Here is a 16,923-nt window from a genome sequence, read left to right as displayed (position 1 = left end):
GGGTGGGGCTGACACTGGGCATTTGTACAGGAGTCAGCTGGTGGTCACTGATTCTAACCATCTACTGTGTAAGAGTCTATCTGATGACAAGGTTTGAGTCCCTGAATTCAGCTGTGCCTGAAGCTCAGGGAACTCCTGGGGTTCTCAGTTCCCTAAGTACCTCTTCCCCTGTCCCCCATGAAGGAAGCCTGAGTTGGGGCTGTGTCCTTGGTGGCCCAAAGGGTCCTGACACATCACACAAATCTCAGGAGGCAAGTCCTTCCATGCTGCAGATAAACAGGCCTCCATGACCACCTTGGTGCCACCCAGAAGCCAATTTCCTCTCTCACACAGGCTCTATGTGCAGGTGATGTGGTCCCCTGGACTGTCCAGCAGTAGCTGGGGCCTCAGTGGGACCTGGTGCTGAAGCAAACCTCTACTGTTGGCCTCAAGAACACTGAGGGACCATTGAGAGAGCCCTGGGTGGTGGGGAGTCGGAGCTGCCCCCCAGCTGGTCCCCCCACTGAAATGTGCAGCCTTTATTCCAGTGATGCTGACGAGCTGATCTGACCTTCTGCCTCCACACATCACCTCTCGGTTGCCCAGTTTAATTCCCTAAGGAAGGTCACAGGGTCACCAGCGTGGACAGAAGCTCTTTTGAAACTAAACCCTCAATCTCACCTCTCCTCTTCTCTTCTTTCTCTCAACACTGGGTTTACACACATCTTGAGGCCAACACCAGCTGTAGTAAAAGTCGAGATCAAACACCTAGCCACACCATCTAGACATATCTGATGACTGCACCTGCCCTGGACACCCTGCCCAAGGGGGCAACCCACTGGATTCTCTATCACCTAGAAATAAAACTTGAATGAAGAGAAATGAAGAGGGAGTGACCTCAGTCCATGGATCCAAGTCAATTAATCTGATCCTTCTAAGGCTTGCTGTCAGTAGAGGAACCCCTTGCCTCTTATGGCTGCTGCACACTTGAATATGGCTAGTACAAATTGAGATGTGCTGTGAGTGTAAAAGAGGCAATGGATTCAACCATTTAGTGTGAAAAATGAATGTAAAATTTCACACCAATAATATTTTACTTTGATGACTTGTGGAAATGATAACACTTTGGATGTATCGGGTTCCATAAAATAATATTACAGTAAATTTCACCTATTTCTTTTTAGTTTGTAAAATGTGTTTCCTAGGAATTTAAAGTTATGGTCATGTATATGGGCCCATGTATATGGCATAATATTAATATGCAGCCCATGTTGTATTTGTTGGGCTGCACTGCTCTAGAGAGAAGTCCATGGAGACCTAGTCTAGAGAGTCCCAGAGCTACCCTGAGGCCTTGATGATTCACTTCTTTTGATACTATAAACTGCTCCACTACCCTTTCAATACCACCCTCTCTTTCTCCCAGAGAGTCTGACATGAGTCCTGGCTCTGCCATTTACTAACTGGATGACTGTGGGCAAGTTTCCGAACTCCCTGGCCTCAGTTTTCTTATCTGTACAATGGGGATAGTAAGGACCCCAAGCATATAGTTGTTGTGAGAATTAAATGGGTTAATACATGTGAAGGGCTTACAGCCCAGATTTAATAAATGAGCCTATCATCATCTTATTCATCATTTCCTTAAGCTGCCAAAGTCAGTTTTTCTGCTGCTTGAAATGTAAAGACCTTTTTCTTACAGCCCCATTAGTTTTCTCATTCATAGATATCAATATCATCCTTTTTTGTTTGTTTGTTTGTTTTCTTGAGACAGGGTGTCTTGCTCTGTCACTCAGGTTGGAAGTGCAGTGGTGCAATCATATCTCACTGCAGCCTTGAACTCCTGGGCTCAGGGGATCTACCTGCCTCAGCCCCTCAAGTAACTAGGACTATAGGTGTGCGCCAACATGCCTGGTTAATTTTTTGTTTTGTAGAGAAGGAGTCCTGATTTGTTGCCCAGGCTGGTCTTGAATTCCTGGCCTCAAGCATCCTCCTGCCTTGGCCTCCCAAAGAGCTGGGTTTACAGGTGTGAGCCACTGTGCCCAGCCTAATATGATAGATATTGAGGGCCATGACTGTTTTTCAAAGGCAACTTCAGGTAATAAGAATATTGAGCTCAGAAGTCACCCTGTTTAAGTTCATGTCCAACCTCCACCATTCCGTGAATAACCTCAGATGAGTCACTCATTGACCAGGACCTCAGTTTCCTCCTATGTAGAATGAAGGATGGTCACCATACCTCACAGGCTTGAGTGAGTCTGCAGTGGGGCCACATATAGAAAACACTTTGCACAGTGTCAGGAAACAGGACACATCTGACAAATGCTCGTACTTATTACACTACGATGAGAGTCTCAAGGGCAGGGACCAGGCTCTCACTCATGTTTGTAGCCCTGGAACCTGCCATACATATGTGGTCAATCAATGTTGACAGCCCTTGGAAACATTCAGCTTCTCCTTCTCTGAACAAAGCCCTTCATGTTCTCTCTGGAGCTTACCACCAGAAACGTGGGCCACCCACCCACTGACCACTCAGAGCTCATAGCCTCATCTTCTCAATCCCGGATGAAGTTGATGAATTGCTTGGATGACAATTATTACTTTATTCTCCTCAATCAAACTGAGTTGAAATTTCTTGGCTAGGAAGACTTCAATGTAATTATCATGGTAATGACTGACATTGACATTTATTTAGTGTTACCAGTAGGAAGTTCACATTAATTGAGGCCTTGCCTCACGCCACAGGCATTATCAGATGACAGCCTAACTATGGCCCTTGATGTTGGGGTTGTTATTCTTGCCATTTTCCAACAAGCTGAGCCTCAGTGAGAAAGGGCAACAGTTAACACAGCCTCCTCATGTTCAATGGAACACAGCCTCATCCATTCACTAACTTCATGGCCTTGGGTAAGTTACTCAAACTTTCTGTGCCTGAGTTTCTTTAACTGTAAAATGGGAATAATAATAGCCCCTGGGTGGAAATGAAAGCCCTTAGAACAGTAATTGATCCATGGTAAGTACTCAGGGAGAGCTAGCAATGATTATTATCAATGACATTGAGTAATTACTCAAGGTCACACTGCTGGAAGTGGTTGGGCTGGCTCTGACCTGAAAATTAAAGGACACTAGGTCTGTGCTTTTGACCACGATATGGCACCACTGTAAACATGTGCCAGGCTCTCTGATCTTCATGCTTCATAAAGACTAAGTCTGACTGCCCACAATAACCCTTTGAAGTAAGTACTACTGCAATCACTGTTGTGATGGTAAATCTTTAGTTCTCGGGGTGGGGTGGGCAGAGGTTCTAACTTATGACACTGGTCAATTTCATATACAATAGCTGGTCTCCAGCTATTAATGTGGTGATGTTAACCAGCTTGCAAAATTCCTGAAAACTTAACAATTGGCTCTGGGAGCCAGCACACCACAGGATCCCCATTTACAGACAAGGAAATTGAGGCTTAGAGATGACAAGTAACTCACCTGAGCCTACACCTCTAGTGGATGGCAAAGCCAAGACTTGAAGCCAAGTCTGTATGACTCCAGGGTCTATGCTCTTAGCCATCAAGAGATCACCTCCCTTGTGGGGTAAAGAAGTTAGTACAGTGTACCAACACTGTACAGTACAGTACAGCAAGACCTCCTGCCTGAAAGCCATGTGACATTGGACAAGTCATTCAACCTCTCTGTGCTGCAGTTCTCTAGTCTATATAACAGGAAAGTTGGTCCAAATCACCTCTGGTTCCTCTTCTAGTTCATTTTATAACTAGGAATCAAAAGTCCATGTTGAGGCCAGTCACGGTGGTTCATGCCTATAATCCTCGCACTTTGGGAGGCCAAGGCAGGTGGATTGCTTGAGCTAGAAGCTCAAGACCAGCCTGAGCAACATGGCTGAGCAAATTAGGCAGGCATGGTGGCTCACGACTGTGATCCCAGCTACTCAGGAGGCTGAGGCAGGAGGATTGCTTGAGCCAAGGAGGGAGAAGCTGCAGTGAACTGTTACTGCACCACTGCACTCCATTCTGGGCAACAGAGTGAGACCCTGTCTCAAAAAAAGAAATAATAACAAACAAACAAAACAAAGCAAAACAAAACAAAAACCTGTCCTCTTTCTTTAGAGGCCCTGTCTCTAAAAAAACAAATCAAAACAAACAAAAAATTGCATGTTGATATCTAAAATGCAAAATCAATTTCTATTTAAGGAGGAAGAAAACACGAAGGACCGCATGAAAAGAAACTTCTAGTTAATGGCTGCTTTGTAAGACGCTGGCCTGGGCCCAGCTCTGGCTGCACAACATTGCCAAAACACTGCTGTTCATCAGAACCTGAGCAGGAAACAATTTTAACATACACACAAAGGCCAGGACTCTACAGAGAGGGTCAAGGCTGACAGCAGCTCAGGGCAAGTTAAAGAGGGATTTCTCATTAAGAAACCTGGCATTTGCCTTGTCAAGAGCCTTGGCTGGTAAGGTACCAGGTGGTGAGTGATCTCAAAATACAAAATGCAGTAAGGTGTCTCTGTTTACCAGGCGGTTTTTGGCAGCTGACAAGGTAGGCTGGGGGCGTTTATAACTCCAGGCAGTTTCCAAGTACCGGGTCCAATGAGCACATAACTCTGAGCACCTCAAATTATCAAGTATTTTGGCTTAAAAAAATGTCCCAGAGAAACTATTCTGGATGACATTACAATGGTGGACCCATGTCATTTTACATTTGTCCAAACCCACAGAATGCACAACGCCAAGAGCATCCTAATGTAAATTATGGATTTGGGGTAATAATGATGTGTCAGTGTAGGTTTATGAGTTGTAATAAATTTACCATTCTGGCGGGAGATGCTGATAACAAAGGAGATTACATATGTGTGGAGGCAGGGTGTATATGGGAAACCTTTGTCCCTTCCTCTCAATTTTCCTATAAACCTAAGACCACCCTAAAAAACAAAGTCATTTAAAAAAAAAAAAAGAATTCTTCAGCTGGGTGCTGGTGGCTCACATCTGTAATCCCAGCACTTCAGGAGGCCAAGGCGGGTGGATCACATGAGGTCAGGAGTTCGAGACCAGCCCGGCCAACATGGTGAAACCTTGTCTCTACTAAAAATACAAAAATTATCCAGGTGTGGTGGTGCATGCCTGTAATCCCAGCTACTCAGGAGGCTGAGGCAGGAGAAATGCTTGAAATCAGGAGGCGGCGGTTGCAGTGAGCTGAAATCATGCCATTGTACTCCAGCCTGGGCAACAGAGCAAGACTCTGTCTTTAAAAAAAAAAAAAAAATTCTTCTATCTACTCTCTGCCTGGGGCATGGTTATGACCAAAGTAATATAAATTGAAATGCAAATCAGATTCTAAGCCAATTCCTTCTGGTTTCAATCTCAAATGTGCCTCAATCTCCCCTCTTCTTGGTACCTTCCCTCCTCGGGTCCCTCCCTGTGACCTTCTGGCACCTGGGTTCCCAATCACCAATTATTCAGCACATATAGCATGACTCCATCTCTTTTTGAGTCTCTTTGGTTTTCGTGGGTTTTTTCTTTTGAGACAGGGTCTGGCTCTGTCACCCAGGCTGGAGTGCAATGTTGCCATCATAGCTCACTGCAGCCTCCACCTCCCATGCTCAAGCAATCCTCCCACCTCAGCCTCCCGAGTTGCTGCAACTGTGGATGCGCATCACCACATCAGGCTAATTTTTAAATTTTGTATAGAGATGGGGATCTCACTTTTTTTCTCTGGGCTGGTCTTGAACTCCTGACTCACATAATCCCCCCACCTTGGCCTCCCAAAGTGCTAGGATTACAGGGGTGAGATGGAGTCTCGCTCGTTCACCCCGGCTGGAGTGCAATGGTGCAATCTCGGCTCACTGTAACCTCCACCTCTCGGGTTCAAGCGATTCTCCTGCTTCAGCCTCCCGAGTAGCTAGGTAGGATTGCAGGCACCCACCACCATGCCCAGCTAATTTTTGTATTTTTAGTAAAGATGAGGTTTCACCATGTTGGCCAGGCTGTTCTCGAACTCCTGACCTCAGGTGATCTGCCTGCCTCAGCCTCTCAAAGTGCTGGGATTACAGGTGTGAGCCACCATGCCTGCCCCCACTCTCCAATCTCTTTAAAAAAAAAAAAAAAAAGGTTTGGTTTGTTTTGTTTTGTTTTGATTTAAAAAAAAAAAAAGGTTAAATAAATAAATGAAAGAAGCAGTGCCATGGAGTAGAGTGGCTGAGAGTACAGCCTCTGCAGCTGGATGACATGGGTTCAAGTCCCAGTTCTGTGGCTTGGATGGGTTGCTTAATGCATGTCTCAGTTTCTTCATCTATAAAATGGGGTGATTATAATAGTTCACACAATAAAAGCACTTAGCAGAATGCCCAGCGCACAGTGAGTGCTGTGTGAGAGCTTGCCACCATCACTATCCTCACAATGCTCCCCCATTTCCCCATGCAGTAAGAATTATTATCCCTAATGTACAGCCTAGGAGTTAGACCCAAGTTCACACAGCTGGGAAATGGTGAAGCTGGAACTTTTAACCAGATCAGTCTAACTCAAAAGCGCATGCTCTTTACACAATATTTGTTCAATTCAGAAGACATCTATTGAGTTCCTTCCAAGTGCCAAAGATACCAAGACTAGAACCCTTTCATTTGGCTGGGCGTGATGGCTCACATCTGCAATCTCAGGACTTTGGGAGGCCAAGGCAGGAGGATTATTTGAGGTCAGGAGTTCGAGACCAGCCTGGGCAACATAGCAAGACTCCGTCACTACAAAAAATAATTTAAAAATTAGCTGGGCATGGTAATTCACACCTGTGGTCCCAGCTCCTCAGAAGGCTGAGGTGGGAGGATCGCTTGAGCCCAGGAGTTTGAGGCTGCAGTGATCATGATCTCACCACTGCACTCCAGCCTTGGTGACAGCGTGAGACCCTGTCTCTAATACATAAATAAATAAAGATACCAACACGAAATAACAACAAATGCTGATGTCTATGGGGTATTTACTCTGCCCCAGGGTCTGGCCAAACCTTTTCCTGTGCATCAGCAGGATGCCGAGTGAGGGTGTTTCCTGTTGACCCCAGAAGGCACTGCCCTGGCCCAAGGTGAAGACCAAGGAGAAGTATCCAGGGGCCAGCAACATCTGGGACACAACATCTCTCTCTGCGATTTGTAAGAGGCAGAGAGGCAGTTCTGCAGCGTTCACAATCCTCCTTACTCCCAGTATCTACATCCCAGTAAAAGGGATGAGGGGAGAGGGAGCATTGGCTGAGTGGAGACAGCTATAGATTTTCCTTGTCATCCGTTCCCCCAAAGCTCAGAGAGAGACATGGCTGCCAAGACAGTCACTTGCAAAGATTGGGCACCTCTATAAGAAGGGAGGACTGGCATCTTTTTCTTTACAGGTTTCCGCTTAGCCAATGTTCTTATTCATCAGCATTGTGCCTTCCTGATCAGAGGAAAGGGGAAATGAAGACAGATGGCAAGCAGGGAGAAGGGGAAGCATGGAAGATGCTGCATTCTGAGCCCTGAGGGTGGCAAGAGAAAGTGTAGCAATGCTAAAGGTGCCCACCACAGCACCTAGCCCCAACCAGAACAGACTTCGTTGACTGCCTACTGTCAGCCCTACATCTCCGCTTAGGTCTCTCTGGCCAGTGGAGTCTTTCCTACTTGTGCCCACAAGGCAAGTTGGAGGTGGGAATTAAGAACTTTTGGGAGCATCCTGCAACCCATGCCAGATGGGAACTGGGTGAATAAATACCCCAGCTCCCTCACCCCTGGGGCAGGCTACACTGAGTTCCCCAGTAGGATTAAGCTCTGGTTGCCCACAGTGGTGAGACACTTTATTGGTCTCATTTTCTCCCTTCTCTTCTGGTGTTTCTCAGCATTACTTCCTAAAGAAAATGCATGCACTCAAATCTTTGTCTTTAGAGGAACCCAACCTAGGACAACAGATGACTTTCCCAGGTGTCAGCAGACCCTGGAGAAGACAGCTTGGTTAGTGCCCACATGCACAGACTCTGCTTCCTAAGCCACAATGCTCTGAATTCTAGACATCAAAGGTCTAAAAGGTTTTCATTTGGACAGTGCAAATCTCAGGTTGAAGCAATGTTCGGAAACATAAATATCCAGCATTCCAGTGTGCAAATATCACTTTTGACTAAACATATTTTCTTCTTCCAGGCCCAAATCAAACATTCCTCTTCAGTGGGCAATCTGGCTTTGTAATGTAAGATACTGCATCCTGACATGACTCAGAACTCTTCTACATGAATGCCTAAGAGCACTTTAGCTTGAATCTACTCCTTCCCAGAATGGCTCCATAAAATATCATCTTAGTGGCAGCCCTGTATTGGGTGCACCCTGCACACCGGCCACTGAAGCAGCTGGGCACAGCACTTGCCACGCCGGCTTATGAAATTATCACAACATCCAACCCCTAAGCGGCAGAGCCAAGTTTTAGATGCAAGTCTGTCCAGCTCAAATGTCCGAACCCTTTCCACCTTCCACCTTTCACTTTTCACCTTTCACCTTCCACCAGCCACCCAGTGTTTCTCGGAATGAGGTCCAGAGTATACCTACATTAGAATCTCCCAGTGCATTGGCTCAAGTGCAGATTCATGGGCCTCTCACCCAAGATGTGGGAAATCAAATTAGGGAAGCTGAGGTCTGGAGCCTCCACAGTCACAGCTCCCAGGTGATTCTGACGCTTGTTAAAGTAAGAGAACAATCACAGTAGTAGAAACCCACCTGACCACCCCCTGCCAACCCCGCACTGTTTGATATTCCTTGTTTATAGTTTCCTCAAAGGCTGCTTCTGGGCATCAAAGACTCTGCTTTCAAATTGCATCCTCTGTCACCACCACCTTACACGGGGTCCAGATCATCACCACCTCTCACCTAAAAGACCACAGCAATTTTTCCTAACTGGCACCGGTACTTCTTGTCTTTTGCTCCTCAACATTTTCTTGTGAACGTTCTCTCTCTCCCTTTTTCCTGTAGAAACAGGGTCTCTTCATGTTGCCCAGGCTGGTCTCGAACTTCTGACCTCAAGCAATCCTCCCACTTGGCTTCCCAAAGTGTTGGGATTTTAGGCATGAGCCACCACACCCAGTCTACATTTCTTTATTTTTCTTTGAGACAGGGTCTCGCTCTGCCACCCAGACTGGAGTACAGTGGCGCGATCTTGGCTCACTGCAGCCTCTGCCTCCCGGATTCAAGCGATTCTCATGCCTCAGCTTCCCGAGTAGCCAGGACTACAGGCATGCACCACCACACCCAGCTAATTTTTGTACTATAAAGTAGAGATGGGGTTTCACCATGTTGGCCAGGCTGATCTTGAACTCCTGGCCTCAAGTGATCCTCCCTCCTAAGTCTCTCAAGGTGCTGGAATTACAGATGTGAGGCACCACGCCTGGCCATGGCTTACACTCTCAACACTTTCAAATACAGAGAGGCTTAAAGAATTGTACAGTGCAGCCGCGCGGTGGCTCACACCTGTAATCCCAACACTTTGGGAGCCAAGGTGGGCAGATCACGAATTCAGAAGATTGAGACCATCCTGGCTAACATGGTGAAACCCCATCTCTACTAAAAATACAAAAAATTAGCTGGGTGTGGTGACGGGCGCCTGTAGTCCCAGCTACTTGAGAGGCTGGGGCAGGAGAATCGCTTGAACCCAAGAGGCAGAGGTTGCAGTGAGCTGAGATCATGCCGCTACACTCCAGTCTGGCGACAAAATGAGACACAGTCTCAAAAAAACAAAACAAAACAAAACAAAACAAAAGAACTGTACAGTGCACACTCTTAGATACATCCCCTAGATTCTACAATGAACAGTTACTGATATTAACAATGCTATAATTATATTTAAAATATGCTCTATTTGCTTCTTCCCTATCCATCTATCACTCTATCTTTTTTGAACGCATTTCAAAATAAGTGGCTGACATTGGTACACTTACTTCCTCACTGTCTTAGTCCATTCAGGCTGCTGTAACAAAAATACTATCAACTGGGTGGCTTGAAAACAATAGAAATTTATTTCTCACCCTTCTGGAGGCTGGGAAGTCCAAGATCAAGCCACCAGCTGATTTCATGTCTGCTGAGGACCATTCCTCATAGATGGGACCTTTTGGTTTTGCCCCACATGGAGAAAGGGGCAAGGCAACTCTCTGGAGCCTCTTTACAAGGGCGCTAATCCCACTGATAATGGCTCTGCCCTCATGGCCTAACCACCTCTCCAAAGGCTGTCTGAATACCATCCCCTCAGGGTTAGGATTTCAACATACAAATTTAGGAAAACTTCAGAGCATGGCACCCATACACATTTCGGCATATCATTAACCAGAGTTCAGTGTTTGTTTATGGTGGAGTTTTTTTTTTTAGATTAAACTTATATACAGTGAAATGCACAAACTTTAGGAATACTGGATGAGCCTTGTCAAATGGATACAACTGTGTATCCTTCCTAATGCTCAGAAAGGTTCCCGCATGGCCACAGGGTATCTAATCTCTCCACTGCCCTTGTTCTTCCTTCCCCAAACCACATGAACTCAAGAGAAAATGAACCACCTACATCGTGGATATTTTTACGGCTTAAAAAAACACACACACAGTTGGTCAAAAAGCCATCTGTACACCCATGTTCATAGCAGTATTATTTATAATAGCCAAACGGTGGAGGCAACCCAAGTGTCCATTAAAGGATGAATGAATCAGCAAAATATCACACACACACACACACACACACACACACACACACAGGAATATTATTCAGTTCAGCCTTTAAAAGGAAGGAAATTCTGACTCATGCTACAACACAGATGAACCTTGAAGACATTATCCTGAGTGAAACAAGCCAGCTACAAGAAAAATAATCTATGACTCTACTTATATGAGGTACCTAGAATTGTCAAATTCATAGAAAGTAGAATGACGGTTGTCAGGGGCTGGGGGGAGAGGGAGATGGGGAGTTATTGATTAATGGGTGTAGGGTTTCAGTTTTGCAAGAGTTCTGGAGTGGGATGGTGGTGATGGTTGCACAACAATGTGAATGTACTTAATGCCACTGAACTGTACAGGCAAAAATGGTTAAGACAGTAAATTTCATGGTGTGTGTATTTTCCCACAATTAAAACTAATAATTTTTTTTTTAATTTCGAGACGGAGTTTCACTCTTGCTGCCCAGGCCAGAGTGCAATGGCACGATATCAGCTCACTGCTACCTCCACCTCCCACGTTCAAGCATTTCTCCTGCCTCAGCCTTCCAAGTAGCTGGGATTACAGGTGCCCGCCACCACACTTCACTAATTTTTGTATTTTTAGTAGAGACGGGGTTTCACCATGTTGGCTAATAATTTTTTAAAAGAGTTGAGCCTACACAGATTTCAATGGCTTTCAATCCATTCCAATGAGCAGAATTTCTCTAAATAGCCAGTGTAATTTCATGTCTATGTCAGTCCCCTTGTCCTACTCACTGTATGGTCTTATTTTCATTATCTTCCGGCCAACCTTATCACTGAGACCCCAAAAACGCCATAGCTCCATTAGCTGCCAGTTTCCTGAATGCCAAGATCAAAGATGCAGTCAGATGGGATGTTGCAAGACAGATGGGATGTTCTGCCCTGAACCAGGAGGTGCCTATATGCTGGTCCCACAAGCCACCCATTCATCTTCCACATGGGTTTTCCAAGAAGAAAGTATAACTAGACACTAAGCGTTAGCCCAACTCCACACACCATTAGAATAGGCTAAAAATAAGAAATTGAATAGTTTTGTTTTATACACTATTACACAACTGCCTCCTCTGCTTTCCATTCCACTGACCAACCAACCAATTTGGTGAAGGCAGATGTCAGCTTCTAACAAAAATCAGCAATCAGGGCAGTTATACTGGCTCACGTCTTTAATCTCAGCACTTGAGGCCCCCAAGGCAGGAGGATCGCTGAACCCAGTGGTTTAAGACCAACCTGGGCAAAATAATGAGATTCTATCTCTACAAAAAATAAAAAATTATCTGAGCATGTTGGTGTACACTTGTGGTACCACATGGTCCCAGCCACTTGAAAGGCTGAGGTAGGAGGATTGCTTGATCCCAGGAGTTCAAGGCTGCATTGAGCCATGATTACACCACTGCACTCCATCCTGGGTGACAGAGCAAGACCCTGTCTCAAAAAAAAAGACAGGTTGAGGTCCTAACCCACAGTATCTCAGAATGGGACCTTATCTGGAAATTGGGTCATTGTATATGTTGTTATTTAAATTAAGATGAGGTCACACTGGAGTAGGGTGGGTCCTAATTCAATATGACTGGTGTCCGGTGTCCTTATAAGAAGAGAAAAGACATGGCTCACGCCTGTAATCCCGGGACTTTGGGAGGCCGAAGCAGGTGGATCATGAGGTCAGGGTATCGAGACCATCCTGGCTAACACGGTGAAACCCCGTCTCTACTAAAATTACAAAAAAATTAGCCGGGCGTGGTGGTGGGCACCTGTAGTCCCAGCTACTCGGGAGGCTGAGGCAGGAGAATGGCGTGAACCCAGGGGGCGGAGCTTGCTGTGAGCCGAGATCGCACCACTGCACTCCAGCCTGGGCGACAGAGCAAGACTCGTCTCAAAAAAAAAGAAGAGAAGAGACACAGACACACACAGGGCAAAAATGGCCGTGTGACGGTGGAGCAGGGATTAGAGCAATGCAGCTCCAGCTGAGGAATTCCAAGGACTGCCTGCAACCACCGCGAGGAAGGAGCAAGGAAGGCTTCCCCTCCAGGTTTCAGAGGGAACATGACTCTGCTAATGCCTTGATCTGGGACTCCTTGCCTCCAGGCCTGTGAGACAATAAATTTTTGTTGCTTTAAGCCACTCAATTTGTAGTGCTCTGTTATGGCAGCCCTGGCAACAAATCTACATCCAAATCCCCATCTCCGGCTCTGCTTCTAGGGAACCCGGCCAAAGACAACCAGCTTGTTTTTTTCTTTCTTTCTTTCTTTCTTTTGTTTGCAGAACTTAATTTTTTTTTAACTTTTATTTTAAGTCAGGAGTACAAGTGCAGGTTTGTTACCTAGGTAAACTTGTGTCATCGGGTTTGTTGTATAGATTATTTCATCACCCAGGTATTAAGCCTAGTACCCATTAGTTGTTTTTCCCGATCCTCTCCCTCCTCCCACCCTCCATTCTCTGAAAGGCCCCACTGTGTGTTGTTTCCCTCTCTGTGTCCATGCGTTCTCAGCATTTAACTCCCACTTACAAGTGGGAACACGGAGTATTTGGTTTTCAATTCCTGTGTTAGTTTTCTGAGGATAATGGCCTCCAGCTCCATCCATGTTCTTGCAAAGGATATGATCTTGTTCTTTTTCATGACTGCATAGTATTCCATGGTATATGTGTACCACATTTTCTTTATCCAGTCTATCACTGATGGACATTTAGGTGGATTCCATACCTTTGCTATTGTGAATAGTGCTGCAATGAACATAACACATGCATTGTGTCTTTATAATAGAACAATTTATATTCCTTTGGATATATGCCCAGTAATGAGATTGCTGGGTGGAAAGGTATTTCTGTCTTTAGGTCTTTGAGGAATTGCGACACTGTCTTCCACTATGGCTGAACTAATTTACACTCCCACCAACAGTGTATAAGTGTTCCTTTTTCTCCACAACCTCACCAGCATCTGTTATTTTGGACTTTTTAATAGTAGCCATTCTGACTGGTGTGAGATGGTATCTCATTGCGGTGTTGATTTGCATTTCTCTAATGATCAGTGATGAGCTTTTTTTCATATGATTGTTGGCAGCATGTAAGACAACCGGCTTTTCCACTCAAAGAGCATAAATTCCAGAGTAAGCATTAGCTGGACAATAGGAGCATATTCTTCCCTCAGTCAGAGTCTCCAGTGCCTCTCTTTGTGTGAGCTTCTTGCCTCGCTAGTATGAGTCTGGTATTCAAAGTGAAATACTCATATAGCATGACCTTCCTAGTGGATTCCATCATTTAAAACTTCTGCCTGAAATACATTTGCTTCCCAAATGTGAGCAAATACATCCTGATCCACTCCAACGGTGCAAGACCTACTATATTGGAGTTAGTGAGAGATGGTACCTCAGTCTTCAATATGGTGCCCATTTTCAAGGCCAATTTTGATCATTCTTAATAAAATGAGTCTTGGCAGGGCTCAGTAGCTCATGCCGATAATCCCAGCAAACTTTAGGAGGCCGAGGTGAGAGGATCGCTTGAGACTAGGAGTTGGAGACCAGCCTAGGCAACATAGCGAAATCACCATCTCTGCAAAATATATTTTTTAAAAAACTAACTAGGTGCAGTGGCATACAACTGTAGTCCTAGCTACTCAGGAGGCTGAGGTGGGAGGATCTCTTGAGCCCAGGAGTTTGGGGCTGCAGTGAGCTGTGATTGCACCACTGCATTCCAGCCTGGGTGACCGAGCAAGACCCTGTTTCTAAAAATAAAAAATAAAAAATAATAATTTTTAAAAATCAAATGAGTTCTGATTGCCCATTTATTACCGCATGCAGCACACTGCATTATGGCTTGCTATTTACCAAACTGTCTTTCCCACTAGACTGGAAGTTTCCTGCTGCTAGGAATGGTATGGTATTCATTTTTGTTACTCCAACTAGAAATGCCGGGCACATAATAGGACCTCAAGAAAAACAGAATGAAGAAATGAGCAGATCAGAGAAGAAAAAACAAAGAATAATAAAGAGGGGAGAAGAGAAGGAAAACAAGTATCTTAAGGGTCCAGATGATGCTTCCAAAAATTATTTTGAACAGTACCAAGAAAACACTCATCATCATCAGGAATGAGAGACAGAAGGCATTTACAGCCAGGATTTAAGAGTCAAACCTACAATTAAAGGCATTAACAGCACTACTTGGCTGATAATAGCACCAGCAAGGCTGGAAGCCCGAGTGTGACAGACCAGAGTGTAAATCAGATGAGCAACTAGAGCAGTTGACCTGCCTGCAATATTTCAACTTTATACACACTTTTGTTATTTTATTTTTTTAGAGACAAGGCCTCACTCTATTGACCAGGCTGGAGTGCATTAGCGCAATCATAGCTCACTGCAGCCTCAAACTCCTGGGCTCAAGCAATCCTCCTGCCTCAGCCTCCCGAGTAGCTGGGACTACAGGCACATGCCACCATGCCTGGCTAATTTTTTCTTTTTTTTTTATGTTTCGTAGAAATAGGGTGTCACTATGTTGCCCAGGCTGGTTTGAACTCTTGGGCTCAAGCCATCCTCCCACCTCAACCTCCCAAAGTGCTGGGATTACAGGTGTGAGCCATTGCACTCAGCCCTATACACATGAATACTTTTAATTCATAGAGGCACCGAAAGGTCCCCATGAAACTAAGGCACGGCCTGCAGCTCTATTAAGGGTGAGGAGCCAGCCCTTGTCTGGGAGAAACCTGCTCCCGCAGTGACATGAAACAGGCCCAGCTGTCCCTCTTCAGATGGAAAGGAGACGGCAGCCCTGAGATTAACTCAGCTCAGGAGACGCCAGCTCCTCTGCCGCAAGATGGCTCAGCATCAGGAGTGAATGGGAACACTCCCCGCCTCTTGTCTGCCCAATTAGATATTCACCAGGTGTGATTACCGCTTAGTGCACTGGAAGGTGACACATTACAGGCTCACTCTGAATGGGTTCACAATAGAAGACGTCTTCTCCTGACAACTGGACCTGCCACTGTGGAGTGCTCGCCACCTGCCAGGCCCTCACTGCGAGGTGGTGTTACTACCTCCACTTCACCTGAAGTGAGGTGAGGGAGCAGAGGGGCCCAGCAACAGCTAGGCAGTGGGAGGAAGGTTGCAGATTGGACCCGAGGCCATTTTCTCTGCATGTCACCAAATGGCTCCTCATGGAAAGGCAGCTTTTTTTTTTTTTTTAAAGTGCAGGGTCTCACTGTGTCACCCAGGCTGGAGTGAGCTGGAGTGAGCACAGTGGCTCGATCATAGCTCACTGCAGCCTCAAACTCTGGGCTCAAGAGATCCTCCTGCCTCAGCCTCCCAAGTAGCTAGAATTACAGATGTGCACCACCATGCCTAGCTAATTTTTAAATTGTCTTTTGTAGAGACGGGGTCTCACTGTGTTGCCCAGGCTGGTCTTGAATGCCTAGACTCAAGTGACTCTCCTGCCTCAGCCTCCCAAAGTGCTGGGATTACAGGCGTAAGCCACTGCACCTGGCCTGGAAGGCAACTGTTATTGACCTCATGGTGGCCAAAGCCCCCTCCCGTTTCTCCATCTCCCGTCCCTGTCCTACAACAGCCATCCCACAGGACAGGGAGAGAAGGAAGGGAAGAGGGGTGGAGGGGAGGGAGGAAGGAGGGGAAGGAGGGAGAAAGGGAGGGAAGAGGGAAGCGGGGAAGGAAGGGAGGGAGGGAGCGAAGAGAGAAGTGGGAAGGGAGGGAGGGAGGAAGAAGGAGTGGCTGGGTCTTTTCCTTTCCTTGGGCTCCCCACATCCTTCTACCCACAATGGGTAGACAGTTATCCTCTAATATGCAGGAATGCCCAACAGCCGACTGGAGACACAGCCTGGTCCGTGGGTGGCTTCCCAAGCAGCCAACCACATTTCCCTGGGCTGGACAGGGGGAAGGAAGCCAATCTAACAGTTGGCCTGAAAAACATCCATGCATCATCCTGTTTTCCAGCCTTCACTTTTTCCCCAAAAAATCAATTTCTGAAAGTCAAAATGATTGATAGCTTTATACCCTGTGCAATCATTCTCCTTATTAAATAACTCAGCATCAATGATTTAAAAAAGGCTTCCAGAGTGGTGGTGGTTACATGAATCTATACATGTGATAAATTTTCACAGAATGACACACACGAGTGATGCACGTAAAAACTAGGGAAATCTTGAGGTCAGGAGATCTTGAGACCATCCTGGATAACACGGTAAACCTCGTCTCTATTAAAAAAAAAAAAAAATTAGCGGGGCATGGTGGCGGG

At 45.8% G+C, this 16,923-nt stretch overlaps 1 protein-coding gene across 5 annotated transcripts in view; it reads right to left on the bottom strand.

The window, feature by feature from the left end:
• The window catches only part of SYT17 (synaptotagmin 17), a 100,956-nt gene that overhangs the window by 67,915 nt on the left and 16,118 nt on the right, over positions 1-16,923 (bottom strand).

The sequence above is a fragment of the Pongo abelii genome, chromosome 18 (genome assembly GCF_028885655.2).
Source record: "Pongo abelii isolate AG06213 chromosome 18, NHGRI_mPonAbe1-v2.0_pri, whole genome shotgun sequence".
In the NCBI taxonomy this organism is placed as follows: Eukaryota; Metazoa; Chordata; class Mammalia; order Primates; family Hominidae; genus Pongo; species Pongo abelii.
This window is presented reverse-complemented; position numbering and strand designations above follow the sequence as displayed.